The sequence below is a fragment of the Mobula hypostoma genome, chromosome 25 (genome assembly GCF_963921235.1).
Source record: "Mobula hypostoma chromosome 25, sMobHyp1.1, whole genome shotgun sequence".
In the NCBI taxonomy this organism is placed as follows: Eukaryota; Metazoa; Chordata; class Chondrichthyes; order Myliobatiformes; family Myliobatidae; genus Mobula; species Mobula hypostoma.
This window is the reverse complement of record NC_086121.1, coordinates 39,149,404-39,166,946: the sequence shown is the minus strand read 5'-3', so window position 1 is coordinate 39,166,946 and position 17,543 is coordinate 39,149,404.

The window sequence follows — 17,543 nt, the reverse complement described above, 5'->3', positions numbered from 1 at the left end:
TCGATATGTTGGGCTCAGGATAGATCCTCAGAGATATCGACACCCAGGAACTTAGAATTGCTCACTCTTTCCACTTTTGGACCCTCTACGAGGTCTGGTGTCTGTTCCCTCATCTTAACGTTTCTGAAGTCCACAATCAGTTCTTTGGTCTTACCAATGTTGATTGCAAGGTTGTTGTTGCGATACCACTCAACTAACTGACATATCTCACACTGTACAACCTCTGGTCACCATCCGAAATCCTGCCAACAATGATTGTATCATCAGCAAATCTACAGGTACCATTTAAGCTGTGCCTAACCACATAGTAATGGGTGTAAAAAGAGTAGAGCAGTGGGATAAGTACACATCCCCAAGGTGTGCCAGTGTTTGGGGCATCACACTGTGTCAGAGAGGCTGCCAAAAAGATTTTCTGTCATTAGTCCTGAAATAAGGAATTTTAATTTCATAGAGAAGCTATTTCCTCCTTGCAAAAGGACATGGAAACGCGATCTGAAAGGAAGTCTTTGAAAATATGCTGTAGCTAGAGAGACACTGTTCTCATTATTGGAAGAGCCAAGAACAAAAACATAGAATTAAATAGATAATTGGAAAAAAAATCACCAAGCTACAATGATAGTTGGAGACACAAGTGACTGCAGATGCTGGAATCTAGAGCAACAAAGCAATCTGCTGGAGGAACTCAGTGGATCAGGCAACATCAGTAGGGAGGAAGTGACCCCCTGTTGATGGTTCAGGTCAAAACCCTGCAACAGAACTGTAAGTGAGAGGGAAGAAAGTCAAAATAAAAAAGCATGGAAGGAGTGAGACAGGAACCTTTGGTGACTGGTGGATCAAAAAGGGTGAAGGATGAAGGGCAGAGGGAGCAGGTGGGACGGAGTTGAAAGACAGAGCAAGAGGAGATAGAAGGAGGATTGATCCATTTGTGGGTGTGGAAGTAGAGTCAGCTGGAAAGGAGATAAGTGGGAACATAAGGGACGTCAGTACTGGAAACTGATAAGATTCTTCCCCCCCCACATCATCCACTCCCTCAATGCTTTGAACTATCAGCAGCCAATGGCATGGTACTTGTGTGCAGCTCTGCCTTGAGCTGTTGGCAAACCAGTTAAGAAGTGGGAGAAGTGACTCAGACAGAGACAGGTGCAGAACAATGCAACAGCAAGAGGCTCATGTATTTGCTAGGCAACGAAGAGCAGACCATAGAAGTGCACACTAAACCATATAGTCTGACTCAATATCCTCATCAAGAACAACAGGGAAAGGAAAAGGAAAGAGCCTGCAAGTTAGTTGGAGCTTTGAAGCAGTATAGTACAACTAACCACAGAATTAAATCAATGAACAAGATTAAAAAGGTTTCTTACTGAAAATAATTGTCAGCATCTGTTATTTATAAGCCAATAAGACAAAAAAAATCCCTGACAGCAGCATTAGCCAAAGGTCACTGGAGCACAGAAGATACAACAAATCTTTTACAATATAATTTATTCACTAATGACATACAACAGAGTAAATCAAACACAAATTATTATTCATATCTACTGAAATAAAGTCTGGCCAACGCTCTCAGAAATAATTTCCAGAGCCATATACCCACTTCTACTTCCACTCTCGGTAGAATGTCAAACCTCAAGTACAAAATAAAGACAAAGCAACAGACACTGAATGCTGGAGGAACTCAGCAGGTCAGACAGCACATCTATAAAAATGAATAAACAGTCAAGACCATTCTTCTGGAGTGAGAAGGAAGGGGGAAAATGCAAAAATAAAAAAGTTGGGGGGAGGGGAAAGAGGCTAGCTGAAAGTAGATAAGTGAAGCCAAGTAGGTAAGAAACGTCAAGGGCTGGAGAAGAAAAAATCTGCTAAAAGAGGAGAGTAGACCACAGGAGAAAGGGAAGTGGGAAGTAAAACCAGGTGAGATGAAATAAAAGATGAGAGTGGGTTACAGAGAGGGGGGGAGAGGAAGTTTGATTACCAGGATGGAGGGTAAAACAACTTGATAAAACAACTTTTAAATCTTTTTGAGTGCGAGTCCAACAGCAAATTACATTTTGTATTAAGTCTTGAATGCAGAAGAAAGATCCCAAAGCACTATGTAAAGGTTTATCAATAAACAAATCGATGCCAGGGCAAGTGATTCCAGGACAAATTAGGGAATAGGAAAAGGTAGAATAAGTTAGAATTTTATTCCCCATATTGATGGAGATTAAGGGGAATTCTCGCGGAAGTATGCAAAATTATGAGAGGTATAGGCTTGCAGACTTTTTCCTCCTCAGGTTGGGTGAAACAAGAACTAGAGACCATAGGTTAGCGTGAAAAGTAAAATATTTAAAGGGAATCTGGTGGGGGGGCAGGGGTACTAATTGCAAATGTGGAAGGAGCTGCCAGTGGAAGTGGTAGATGCAGGTACAACAATAACATTTAAGAGCAGTTTGGATAGGTATATGAATGGGAGGGCTTTGAAAGGTTATGGTTGGGGTGCAGGTGAATAGGACTAGGCAGAAGACCAGGCTATCAAGGATCAGATGGGCAAGATGCCTGTTTCTGTGCAGTAGTGTTTTACAGAGTGGCCAAAAGCTTGACTGAACAAATCTTTAATGAGAGAAATGATAGCTAAATACTGCCAAAACATAAGGTAATCAGAACTAGAAACAATATGTTTAGAGCAACCCACTCTCAGAGATGCTCCCCCAGATAAAAAGGCAATGCCATGCAGCCAAAAAGAGCTAAAAACTGAAGACTGGAATTCAATGTGTTCCATTTAACTGGAATCCACTGGGACCAGTACATTTTGGCTCAATAACACAAAAGTTCCATGGAAATAGTTATAAAGAACCATAGAACATTACAGCATAGAAACAGGTCTTTTGGCCCTCCTTGGCTGTGCCGAACCATTTTTCTGCCTAGTCCCACTGACCTGCACCTGGACCATATCCCTCCATACACCTCCCATCCATGTATCTGTCCAAGATTTTCTTAAATGTTAAAAGTGAGCCCGCATTTACCATTTCATCTGGCAGCTCATTCCACACTCCCAGCACTCTCTGTGTGAAGAAGCCCCCCCCCAATGTTCCCTTTAAACATTTCCCCCTTCACCCTTAACCCATCTCCTCTGTTTTTTTTCTCCCCCAGCCTCAGTGGAAAAAGCCTGCTTGCATTCACCCTATCTATACCCATCATAACTTTATACACCGCTATCAAATTTCCCCTCATTCTTCTATGCTCCAGGGAATAAAGTCCTAACCTATTCAACCTTTCAGCGGGAGCTCAGGGAAACCGGCATCAAATTTCCTGTATGTGTCCACATACTTGGCGATAACAAAGGATTCTGATTCTGATTCTTTCTCTGTAACTGAGTTTCTCAAGTCCCGGCAACATCCTTGTAAACCTTCTCTGCACTCTTTCAACCTTATTAATATCCTTCCTGTAATTAGGTGACTAAAACTGCACACAATAGAGCAGATTGTCAGAGCTGAGAAGGAAAGGATTCACGGGCGTTTTCAGTTTTTTTTAAACGGCCAACCAATTGGGAGCAGAGGAGCTGAACACAGCCGGTCACCATAAAAAATAGTTATAAAGGTATTAAAAAAAAGACAAACTAGTGTTTGACTGAGTAACAAATTACATATTTTAAATTAAATATCAAGCAAATTAGAATATCACCAATACTACTACAGTACTATAAAACTATGTATTAGTTCCTAATAGTTATCAACAGAGGAATTCATCCAGTGTACACTGTCATATTTCTTTGATTGAATGTAAACGAACATAATCAGTGCAGACACCTAGTGCAGATAATGGACTGCCTTCATCGACTGTATCTTCCAAATCTTCACTTTAATTGTAACATTCAAGATGATTGCCAATATCTTCGAATTCTTCATAGTTCCTAATTTGTTGAAGTAGTGAAAGCATTTCATTTTCACTCCTGCCTGTTTCTGGCATCTCCAAACTGCAATGCTTGAAACCGCAGTGAGCAATAGTCCTGAATTGTCTTACTCCTTACGTCTCACCAACTATCAGGGACAAAAATCACTGCTTTTTGAACAGAAACATACACCGATGACACGACTTAAAAACAGTTCGCTTTAAGCATAGTGTAGTGTCCTACAGCCACACAAGTGCAAGCGACTGACGCTAGATGGAAACTGTTCAGCAAAAGTCTATTGTCCCAATTAAGCAACATCATGTCCCAAAGTAATGAAGGGAATCCAGGCTATTTTCTCAATTTTTTTTTTGCATAGCAGCAGAAATAAGATACTCACAAGTCTAGTTGAGCTACTTGCTTTAAACTTAAGAGCGCAATCGGTTCCTGTCACTCTCTGCAAGGTCGCAATTTCTGTGTGTTCAGACAATGTCATACACTGCAAGAAAGAGGTTTAAAGCACTTCAGCTTGAAAATATATTAGCATTGAATACATTTTTAATGCAGCCATTATATTTTCGAATGGTAAGTACTGCTGGGGTTAGCGAGGGAATTTGGGTTTATTTGTGTTGCAATTTATTTTTGCAGTGCAGACATCAAACTTCATTGTGAAACATGAAAGCTTGTGTCACACTTAGCATATTAAGTCGTTTTTACTTCTGTGGAAGGATTAAAAATTATGAAGTCCAGCCTCACGGAGAGGGGGGAGAAATATCAGAAAATCATCTAAAATCTGAATGGCAGAACAAAGGCAGACAGAACATATTTTTTTATAAAAGCAGAAACAATACCCCCAGAAGCAATTTCCAGCGAGCTATCTCATCACATCTCATCTCATGACAGGGTTCAGACAACAGCTTAAAAACCTTTTGAGTTTTATTCATGTGTTTCTAACAACTCAATTTGATAGCAGGCATGTTACTACTCATAGGTATTAAAATTTCTAATGTACAGTAATTAAAATACAAACCCTTCCTTGTGGGCAGCTAGACATGGTTACAATGGATTAATAGAGTTCCACTCTAATTGAGATCAGGATTCTAAAGTGGAGCATTAGATTTGCCATACGGTGACATAGCTCCCAACAGAAATCTAGTTTCTTGCCTTCCCGTAATATTCCCTACCATATTTGAGAGCAGAATCTTTGTGGAAGCGAAACAAATTACAGAACAGCTTATTATAGACAAGTTTGCAATGAAATGCCCCATTTTCACGAAGCTCACAGAGTAAACAATATGTGTCAATAATAAACACTGACAAAGACAAGCGCAACACGGCAGAATGGTGCAAAGATTGTGGTATAATCTGAAGAAGTACAAATGAAATGCTGGAGTGCCAAGAGATTAACCGAGAGAGGTAGATTTAAAAGTATCTTTCGATGAATGCAGACAATGGGAAAAAGGAGGCTTAAGGCACTGGTCAAAATTCTTCTGATGCAAACACGAGGAATTCTGCAGATGCTGGAAATTCAAGCAACACACATCAAAGTTGCTGGTGAACGCAGCAGGCCAGGCAGCATCTCTAGAAAGAGGTACAGTCGACATTTCAGGCTGAGACCCTTCATCAAGACAGAAGGGTCTCTGCCTGAAACGTTGACTGTACCTCTTCCTAGAGATGCTGCCTGGCCTGCTGCGTTCACCAGCAAAATTCTTCTGACCATTTTTTATAGAGGCTTAAGTTTAGGATTTGTGTTTACATAATAATAAAGGCATCCGTTAGTCTTGCGAGACCATGGATCTGCGCCTGGAAAGTCTTCACTCTCCAGGGAGCAGGCCTGGGCAAGGTTGTATGGAAGACTAGCAGTTGCCCATGCTGCAAGTCTCCCCTCTCCACGACACCAATGTTGTCCAAGGGAAGGGCATTAGGACCCATACAACTTGGCACCAGTGCCATCGCAGAGCAATGTGTGATTAAGTGCCTTGCTCAAGGACACAACACGTTCCCTCGGCTGGGGCTCAAACTCACGACCTTCAGATCGCTAGTCTAATGCCTCAACCACTTGGCCATGTGTTTACATAGACTCTGCCAAAACAGGAGAAATTGCAGATATATACTTTAACTGCTCTGCAACCTTAAAATGCCAAATGCTAGCAGTTGCACCAAAACTGCCTCCACTTCCATTTAAAACACGTGAAACAATAAAATTCAGAATATTTTAAATTTCCAGAAGCCAAAAAGTCAAGGGAGGTTTCGAAGGTTTCTTCGTTGCAGCCACACCCAAGATCTCCCTCTCCTCCTACTCCTTAAAGGGTTTCATTTAAAGAACCCACACACAAGAATTTGTTTTCTTCAAGTGCCAAATCATTGATTATCCTAAGGCTTTCTGTACCATTTGCCATTAGCAATGCTAGAAACATAGCTTGTAACATGCCACAAGGTGCTCTGGCTAATGTAGCATTTGTCTCCATCGATAAACTAGCAAATCTGCATTTTTTTTTTGTTTTGGAGGAGGTGCCTTATTCAAAATAGACAAGCATTTGAATCAGTTTCAAAATGGTATTGGAAAGAGAAAAGAAATTAAGTGCATGACTTTGTGGGGGGGGGTGTGAGGAGACAGATTAGTAAGAGTTTGGGGCCAAAGTGTTCTCACAAGGGTGAAGGGTAAGCACAAAGTTCCAAGTAACCCTGGGTATCAATAAGCATTAAGAGTTTGCTTCAAAAGCAAATTAGAAGGACAAAGAGGGGCCACAAAATGTCAATGACAAGATCAAAGAAAATCTGAAGGCATTTTATAAGTAATAGTCAGAGCATAAGATTAACCAGGGAAAGGGTAGGGCCCAAAGGGTTAAACAGGATATAGCATCAGAAGACTTGGACATTAAGTGAATACTTTTTATCTGTATTCCTCAAAGAGGAAGACATTGTAATTGGAGATTAATGCTGTGGTGGTAAATTCCTAGAACATATTAAGATTAAAAATGGAAGTGTTTGATGTCTTGGCAGGCATGAGTGGATAAATCCAAAAGGGAGTGATGAAATGTGTCCCAGGTTACTATGGAAGGCAAGGGAGGACATTGATGGGGACCCAACACAGATATTTCAATCTTCATTGGCCACAAGAAAGTGTCAAATAATTGGAAGACAGCAAATATGATATCTATATTCAAGGATAGCAGAGTAAATCATGCAACTACAGATTTGCGAGTTATGATTTTACTGGAAATTTTTCTGATGGACAGAATTAATCTATGCCTGGAAAGGAAGGGATTAATTAGGGACATTCAAGACTGATTTATTGGTGTGAGATATTATCTGATTAACTTAATTGAGTTTTTATGAACAGACAACAGAATATCTCAATAAGGCTGGAGTAGTTGATGCGGCTGACATGAATTTCGGAAGAACTTTGACAAAGTCCCATATGTCAGGTTTGTCCAAAAGATTAAAGCCATTAGAATCCAAGATGTTGGCAAATTGGATACAAAATTGGTTAGGTAATAGAAAATGACGATGGAGATAGATTACATTTGTGATCAGAAGCCTTTGACCAGTGGTGTATTATAGAGATCAGTGCTGGGACTCCTGTTGTTGGTTATATACATTTACTTAGATGCAGGAGGTACGATTAAAAGACGACATGAAAATCAGTAGATAGGGTGATGAAGAAGGCACACAAGATGCTTGCCGTTATTAGCTGAGGCATAAAATACAAGAGCAAGAAAGTCTTGGTACAACTTCACAAACACATTGATTAGGCCACAGCAAGTAAACTGTGGGCACTTCTGATCACCATACTATTGTAAATACCTGATTGTACTGAAGAGGATGGAAAGGAGGAGAGTCTCCAGGATGATGCCTGGGATGAAAAGTTTCAGTCATGAAGAGAGAGGGAGGGAGGGAGAGAGAGGGAGGAGGAGAGGGGGAGGGGGAGAGGGGGAGAGGGGGAGGGGGGAGAGGGGGAGAGGGGGAGAGGGGGAGGGGAGAGGGGGGAGGGGGAGAGGGGGGAGGGGAGAGGGAGAGGGAGAGGGAGAGGGGGGAGAGGGGGGAGAGGGGGGAGAGAGGGGAAGACGGGGAGGGGGAGGGAGAGGGAAAAGGGAGGGGGAGGGGGGAGGGAGAGAGGGGTGAGGGAGAATAGGTAGGGTTTGTTTTCCCTGTAGCACAGAAAGGGAAACCTGATAAGTATATATAAAGGTTATAAGTAAATGGCATGAAACATTTATACATGTTACAGTGTCTAGGACCAGTGGGAATAGGTGTTGTGCAAGAAGCAAAAATTTGAGAGATGATCCAAGAAAAACTTTATGTACTGTCTGAAAAGATGCTGGAAGGATGTATACACACAACATTTAAGCATCTGGTCATGCACTTGCATCAGCGTGTAGTAGGCTACAGACCAAGTGCTGATGAATGGGATTAGTGTAGATAGGACTCGATGGAAGGCACGGGTATGATCAGCCTAAGGGCCTGTTCCAGTGCTGTGTGATTCTAAGTTTGTTCAAAGTCAGAATTTTTTAATGAGTTTCATCAACTCAAAACTAACCAATCAAATACACTTTATCTCTATTGATTGAAGGCCACAGCACAGAGTCAAAGGAGCAGAATAAAGGAACAAGAAATGATTCAAGGAGGAAAATCTGTAATTTTGAAAGCAGCATATCTGGACTTCAGAGAATTGAAGTAATCAGCGACTATGGCTAAACGTAAACAAAAGAAGCTGAATACCCTAAACATCTGCAATGAAAACAAGCCAGTTGTACCTAAGAGAAGTGAAAAGATTAACACCCCAGGTGTTGTTACCACATCTGTGTTGGTCTTAGTCACAATGAAATTATTACACTGTGGTGACCCACTTTCTAACACACACAAACCGGCTCACAAAACCGCGTGCAGGCAGAGGGTCGGCCTCAAAAAGGGCGCCAGGCCATCTTCACCAGCAGGGGGAAAATCCCGCGTGCGGGAAGGGTCTGGGAATATACATTCCCCACAGCAGTCCCACCCAGGGAGGGTGGGAACGGGAAGGCTTTAAAGCAGGCCGCGAAGTTTGAATAAATGTCTTTCATCGCAACTCCAACTCACCGACTCCGTGTGGTTATTTTAGCGCTTTGTGTAGCACACCGCTACAATTGGTGACCCCGACGGCCCAAACGATATTTGGACCAGAGACGACCGATGCAGCATCTGTTCATGCAGTTTCATTAAAACTGCCAAGCTTTTGGCCGCTGCGACCCCGTCTGTGGTTCGAACAAGCAGAAGCCCAATTCCACATTCGGCAGATAACCTCGGAGTCCACTCGCTGCTACTACGTGCTGAGCTCCCTCGGCCAGGAGACAGCTGCACAAGTTGAGGAGTTTATACAGTCGCCCCCGGAGGACGGCAAATACACAGCATTCAATGCCCTGCTCATAAGGAGTTTCGGACTCTCACGGTGCGAACGAGCACGCCGCTTAACGCGCCTGGATGGTTTGGGAGACAGGCCGCCGTCAGCATTAATGAACGAGATGCTGGCCCTGGCTGAAGGATACAAACCCTGCCTCATGTTTGAGCAGGCGTTCCTAGAGCAACTGCCCGAGGACATATGCCTGCTGCTGTCCAACGCAGATTTCAGCAACCCCCGGGAGGTGGTGGCCTGGGCAGATGCGCTGTGGAATGCCAGGAAAGAGAGAGGGGTGTCCGTCGCACAGATCACCAAGCCACGTGCCCAACAACAGACCAGACCAGGCCCGACAGCAGAGCCTACAAAACCCAGCAACGGGAGTGAGGAGCCCAATGAACAATGGTGTTTCTACCACCAGCGGTGGGGCACAGAGGCCCGCCGCTGCAGACCACCCTGCAAATTCCCGGGAAACGCCAGGGCCAGCCGCCGCTGATGGCTACGGTGGCTGGCCATCAGGACAGCCTCCTGTACGTCTGGGACAAGCAGTCGGGACGCCGCTTTTTGGTTGACACCAGAGCGGAGATCAGCGTCTTACCTCCAACGAGTTACGACACCTGCAACAGAGAACCGGGACCCACCCTGAGGGCCGCAAATGGCAGCACAATACGAACCTACGGCACCCGCACGGTGCGGCTACAGTTCAGCTCCAGCCGGTTCACGTGGGACTTCACACTGGCCGCCGTAGCCCAACCACTCCTGGGGGCGGATTTTCTACGAGCCCACAGCCTGCTGGTCGACCTGCAAGGGAAGCGATTAGTCCATGCCAAGACTTTTCAAACGTTCTCCCTGGGTGAAGCACAGTTGCCAGCCCCACACCTGGACTCCGTCACGCTGTCCGACGACGAATTCACCAGGGTCCTGGCGGATTTCCCATCGGTACTGACACCGCATTTCACAGCAGCCATGCCCAGACACAGAGTACAGCACCACATCCCGACCCAGGGACCACCCCTCCACGCCCGTGCTCGAAGGCTTCCTCCGGACAAGCTCCGACTGGCGAAGGAGGAGTTCAAGAAGATGGAGGAATTGGGGAACATACGACGGTCCGACAACCCATGGGCCTCCCCCCTGCACATGGTGCCCAAGGCAACGGGGGGCTGGAGACCATGTGGTGACTACCGCAGACTGAACAAGGCTACAACGCCAGACCGCTACCCTGTGCTGCACATTCAAGACTTCACAGCAAACCTAAACGGCGTAAGGATCTTTTCCAAGGTAGACCTCGTCCGGGGATACCATCAAATCCAGGTACATCCGGACGACATCCCCAAAACAGCACTCATCACCCCGTTCAGACTTCTCGAATTCCTCCGAATGCCGTTTGGTCTAAAGAATGCCGCACAGACGTTCCAGTGGCTAATGGACGTGGTGGGACGCGACCTGGACTTTGCATTCATCTATTTGGACGACATCCTCATAGCCAGCAGTAGTCGGCAGGAGCATCTGTCCCACCTCCGCCAGCTCTACTCCCACCTGAGCGAATTCCGCCTTACAATCAACCCAGCCAAATGCCAGTTCAGACTCGATACCATCGACTTCCTGGGCCACAGGATTACTAAAGATGGGGCAACCCCGCTGCCCGCCAAGGTAGATGCGGTCCGCCACTTCCCCCGACCTAACACAATCAAAGACCTGCAGGAATTCATGGGTATGGTGAATTTCTAACACCGTTTCCTCCCCTCAGCAGCCCGAACCAGGCACCCCCTGTTCACTCTGATGTCGGGTAAGGGCAAGGACATTACCTGGGACGAAGAGGCCGCAGCCGCTTTCGTTAAAACCAAAAAAGCCTTGGCAAACGCCGCGATGCTAGTGCACCCCAGAAAGGACGTTCCTACTGCCCTCACGGTGGACGCATCCAACACAGCAGTTGGTGGAGTGCTGGAACAACTCATCGAGGGCCGCTGGCAACCCTTGGCGTTCTTCAGCAAACACCTACGACCACCTGAACTCAAATACAGTGCGTTCGACCGGGAGCTATTGGCACTATACCTGGCAATCTGGCATTTCAGGTACTTCTTAGAAGGTTGGCCCTTCATCGTGTTCACAGACCACAAACCGCTTACCTTTGCGTTCATGAAGGTGTCCGACCCCTGGTCGTCCCGCCAGCAGCGACATCTGTCCTACATCTCCGAGTACACGACGGACATCCGGCATGTCTCGGGAAAGGACAACGTCGTGGCGGACGCACTATCCAGACCTACCATACAGGCCCTGTCCCAGGGGGTGGACTATGCAGCGCTGGCAAAGGCACAGCAGGCAGACGCTCAGATCCCCAGTTACAGGACTGCAGTCTCCGGTTTGCAGCTCCAAGACCTCCCCATAGGCCCAGGTGAGAGGACCCTACTATGTGACGTAGCTACTGGCTAACCCCGCCCCGTCGTCCCAGCAGCCTGGCGACAGCGGGTTTTCGAGTCCATTCACAACTTAGTGCACCCCTCCATCAGGACAACCATCCGGCTGGTCTCCAACAGGTTCGTGTGGCATGGGCTTCGTAAACAGGTCAGTGAATGGACCAAAACGTGCATGCAGTGCCAAACGGCCAAGGTGCAGCGGCACACCAAGGCTCGGCCGCAGCAGTTTGAACCCACCCGCCGGAGGTTCGACCACATCCATGTGGATATCGTGGGGCCCCTGCCAGTGTCGCGAGGAGCGCGGTACCTCCTAACTATCGTAGACCGGTTCACCAGATGGCCAGAGGCAGTCCCGCTCAGCGACACCACCTCCGAATCCTGCGCCCGAGCACTGATCGCAACCTGGGTAGCACGCTTTGGGGTACCGGCCCACATTACCTCCGACAGGGGCACCCAGTTCACCTCCAGCCTGTGGTCGGCTATGGCCAGCCTTTTAGGAACACAGCTACACCACACAACTGCCTACCACCCACAGTGGAACGGACTAGTGGAGCGCTTCCATCGTCATCTGAAATCGGCTCTCATGGCCCGCCTGGAGGGGCCTAACTGGGTGGACGAACTTCCCTGGGTCCTGCTTGGAATCCACACGGCGCCTAAGGAGGATCTGCACACCTCGTTGGCCGAGTTGGTGTACGGCGCACCCCTGGTCGTCCCAGGAGAGTTCATACCAGCCCCAAGGGGGCAAGAGGAAGAACACGCAGCAGTCCTGGACAGACTACGTGAGAGGTTCAGTAACCAGGCCCCATCCCCACTTCACAGCACGGACAGAGCCCGACCTGTGTAGCCAAAGACCTGCAGAACTGTAAGTTTCTTTTTGTACAACGGGGCGGACACCGGGCACCGCTACATCGGCCCTACGAGGGGCCGTTTAAGGTGGTCAGGAACAACGGGTCCACGTTCGTGCTGGACATGGGGGGGAGAGAGGAGGTTTTCACGGTGGACCGACTCAAACCGGCCCATGTGGACTTGGCACAGCCGGTCCAGGCTCATGCACCGTGGCGCAGGGGCAGACCTCCCAAACAGAGGCCGATCCAGACTGTGGACATTGGGGGAGGTATCGCCGGTTGTGGGGGGCGGGGGGTTATGTGGTGACCCACTTTCTAGCACACACGATCCCGCTCACAAAACAGCGCGCGCAGGCAGAGGGCCGGCCCCAACAAGGGCACCAGGCCATCTTCACCAGCAGGGGGAAAATCCCGCATGCGGAAAAGGTCTGGGAATATGCATTCCCCACAGCAGTCCCGCCCAGGGAGGGTGGGAACGGGAAGGCTTTAAAGCAGGCCGCGAAGTTTGAATAAATCTCTTTCATCGCAACTCCAATTCACCGACTCTGTGTGGTTATTTTAGCGCTGTGTGTAGCACACCGCTACAGCACCTCTCCTGTACTTTTCCATCCTCTTTCCACTCCAGAATGGGCATAGTAAACTCATAAATATCAGCTTCTATTTCACACTTTCAAATTCAAAATAATATGAATTACTCAAAGGATCATGATTTTGAGTATCACTTTTGTATCTGCAGTATACTGTATCACTGGGAATGAAGTTAAAGTAACAGCAAGTGAAGAAGGAAGAATTTTGCTTCAAAAAAGCTTCTGTGGGAGACTATCCACTGACTTCCTTCCACTCCACTCTATTTCATCTTCTCATCTCCTTCCTTACCCTCTCAATAATTTCAGCTGCACCACCTTTCTCAAGGTCTACATATTGTTTGCAATTAACAGTGGGCAAATTACTTGGTCATGTTGAAGTGACAGGCTTGGAAGCAGCTGTCCCTGTTAACACAAGAGGATTCTGTTAATTGCCTTTTTTCAATGCATGGATCTACAAAATATCGGCTTCAAGCCATTCCATTATGAAGCTTTCTACAAAATAGGAACAAAAAGTAATAAAATTTCTGACAAGCAGCCATCTAAGTGATCCAGGATCCTGCAGTTCAGCATCTTGCTCATAGGTAACGTACCCCATGCTTCCTTTCCATTCACCAGGACCCAGTTCTTGTGCTCTTTTACAGAGTCATAGAAACATGTGCTTCAGGCCATCTCATCTAAGCCAATCAATATGCCCATCGTTAATCCCGCTTGCCTGGATTTGGTCTACATCCTTCTAAGCCCTTCCTATCCATGTACTGTTCAAGTGTCTTTTGGTGTCTTATCGTTATTGGAGCTACGTCCACCACTTCTTCAGACAGCTCATTCCATAGACATCTTCCATGCAATAAATTTGGACTCAGGTCCCCTTTTTAATCTTTACCCCCTCACCTTAAATCATTCCCTCTAGCCTTTTCGGTTTTCTTTCCTTGAGAAAAAGACTGGGTGCATTCACCCCATTTGTGACCCTCATAATTTTATACCCATCTAATTCACCCCACAGTCTCCTATACTCCAATGAATAAGGTCCAAGCCTGCCCAATCTCTATAATTCAGGTCCTCAAGATCAGGCAAAACTCCTATAAAGTTTCTTTGCACTCTTTCTCGCTTAACAATGTCTTTCCTATAAAAGGATGACCAAAGTGGATCATAATGCTCTATGTTTACTCATCAATTTTACAATCTGCAATATCTAAGAAAACTGAATTGGTAAAATACAGCACAGTGCAGAAGTCTTAGACAAATACAAAAAATTTCTGTAAAACAAAGATGCTTTTAAAAATAATGAATTGAAAAGTTTCCAAAAAATCAAAAATTTATGAAAAAAGCAGTAAACAGTAAAAAATGAAATCAAGTCAATATTTAGCGTGACCACCTTTTGCCTTTAAAACTGCATCAATTCTCTTAGGTACGCTGCCATGCAATTTTATAAGAAAATCATCTGGCAGGTTGTTCCAAGCATCTTGGAGAACTTTCCACAGTTCTTCTGCAGACTTTGGCTGTCTCAGCTGCTTCTGTCTCTCCAGGTAATCCCGGACAACCTCGATGATGTTGAGATCAGGGCTCTCTGGAGCCTATACCACTGAAACTATATAAAAATCTAGGGTGCCTAAGACTTTTGCATAGTACTGTATGTTGGAATATTAACAGAATAATATTGAATAGTGCAGAAAATCTGCTGGGCTGGTACTAAGGTCCCAAGGGTGCTGGATTATCAGAATTTTAGTGCAATGAAGAACAAACCTGTAATTAAAACTAACTGGCTCCTCAACAGTTAAGGAAACGATCAGGATTCTAGAAAAAAGTCCCGACAATGAGCACTGCACAACTGCCATACCATTTACAAATGAGCTTCTGGGGAGAGTAATCCTGCCATCCCAACATGGCCTGCCCTGTACATAACCCTAGATCTCAAGCAACAAAATTAATTCTTCAACGTCATTCAGAATGGTTCTGCAAGTCAATCAGTTGTACTATAGCTGCCATGCTAGAAGGAGAATAAGAAGGGGCAGACCACTTGGATGTCACAGAACACCTTTGACAAGGTGCCACAAATGAGGATGCTAAACGACAGAAGAGACCATGATGCTATAGGAAAGAATCAGAATCAGGTCTATTATCACCGGCATGCTACGTGAAGCTAGCATAGATAGAAGATTAGCAGGAGGCAAAGTGTAGGAATAAAGGGGGCCTTTTCTAGTTGACTGCCAGTGACTAGTCCTTTTCATATTACATCTCAATGATCTGAATGAGGGAATTGATGGCATTGTGGCTAAGGTTGTGGAAGATACAAAGTAAGGTGAAGAGGCAGGTAGTTTTGACAAAGCAGAGAATCTACAGAAAGAAATGGACAGATTAGGAGAATGGACAAAGAAGTGGCAGATGGAATACAGTGTAGGGAAGTGTATGGTAATGCACTTTAGTGGAAAAAAATAAAGACATAGACTATTATTTCAATGGTGAGCAAATTCAGAAATCAGAGGTGCAAAGGGATTTAGAATTCCTCATGCTGCATTCCCTAAGGTTTAACTTGCAGATTGAATTGGTTTTAAGAAAGGCAAATACAATGTTAGCATTCATTTCTAGTGAACTAGAATACAAAAGCAAGGAAGTAATGCTGAGGTTTTATAAGGCATTGGTCAGAACTCATTTGGAATATGGCAAGCAATTTTGGGCACCTTATCTATGAAAGCAAGATTGACTAGATGTACGAGGGGTGATTGATAAGTTTGTGGCCTAAGGTAGAAGGAGATGAGGTTTTTTTATATTTATTTTTTATTGAATTTCATCATCAAACAAACATTTCCATAAGATGTATTTCAGATACTGTACATACATATATCATATCTGTCACAAATCTCCACATAATATTTATCTGAGGTATACACTTATAGAAAGGAGAGGAGAGAGAGAACAATCGAAAGAAGAAAACTATGTACAGAGTAGGGAGTGATTTTTTTTTACAACATATTCATTTACTTGTGAGAATAAAATCAGGCCTATGAGGTGTTATGTAGTTAAACCATTTATTGCAGTATAAATAAAATTGTTCCAACTTATGATTGTCACATGACCGGCAACAATGAATATAGAATCGAGTCAGGTTTTATATAAAAAAAAACATTTATTAAACTCTGCTCAAAAAAAATAGCGAAATGTATTTAAACGACTGACTTAACCGGCAGTTAACTGCTATACGGCAACTCTGGAACAGTTCTTAAAAGGGTAAATGCAAAAACAGTTCTTAAAGTGGTAAATTCGAACACAGTTCTTAGAATGGTAAATGTGAAAGTCCAAGAGATTTATACAGTCAATTAGGAGAGTCTTTCCTGAAGTAAAGAATTCCTCGAAGACATCACGTTACTGCTGGTCCCAGCCGGAACCTGCCTTGTCCGCAGGATTCACAAAGATGGAAATAAAATGGTTTAAAGGAACTGACATTTTCCTCTGGAGAATAGACACTGCACTATACTTCCTACTTTAGCAGGGGATATCTCAGTTGCAGGTCACTTTTTCTTGAATGAAGATTCAATAAAGGTCGATCCTCTCCAAAACCGCCAAACGATATCAGCTTTACTCAACTCGGCGAATTCCTGTACTTTGTTAAGGTCTTCACTCTCCAATACTACTTACAATAGAAAGTAGAACTCCATCTTAAAACAAAACTGCGTCATAAGACGAATACGCAGCATAACGGAGTAACGAACACAAAACTAAACTGAAAACTAACTGCATCAACAGGGGTCTCCCTTTTACATACCTGTTGAGAACAGGTCATCATGTGACCTCACCGGCGGAAAAATTACATCGTGACCTCCGCAAGTATATTACATCATACTCATAAGACACTCAATTACATTATGGTCATAAGACAATCACAAGACATCCGTGAGGCATGTAACATGATTAACAGATGCTGTTATCTTCTCCATTTTGTAAATGTCCATTGTAATTTCCATCCATACATTTAAAGTTGGGCTTTCCTGAGATAACCATTTCCTGGTAATGGTCTATTTACCAGCCGCCAGCAGTACATTCATTAAATATTTATCTCTTGTCAACCATTCTTGAGGTATATACCCAAAATATATGGTCTTACTCTCTCAAAGTATTTCACATTTAAAGATGTCTTGTAGAGCATCATGTATCCCACTCCAACAGTCTTTGATAACAGGGCGTTCCCAGAAATTATAATAATGGTTTCCATTTTGATTTCCACAATTTCTCCAGCAAGCAGGGGGTTACTATTATAATGGGACTTCTGAGAGGGTGCAATCAAGTTTTTCCACCCGAATTCCCTCCATTTCTGTGAACTGGTACACTTCCATTGATAAATCCATATATTTCCTCGAGATAGGTGTATCACCGTCTATTTTTGTTTCCGTTTAGTTTATCAGCACTTTTAAAGTTAGCCAAACCTTATGGCTCTTCTGGAGGAGGTGAGGGCTACCCTCGGAGAACTGA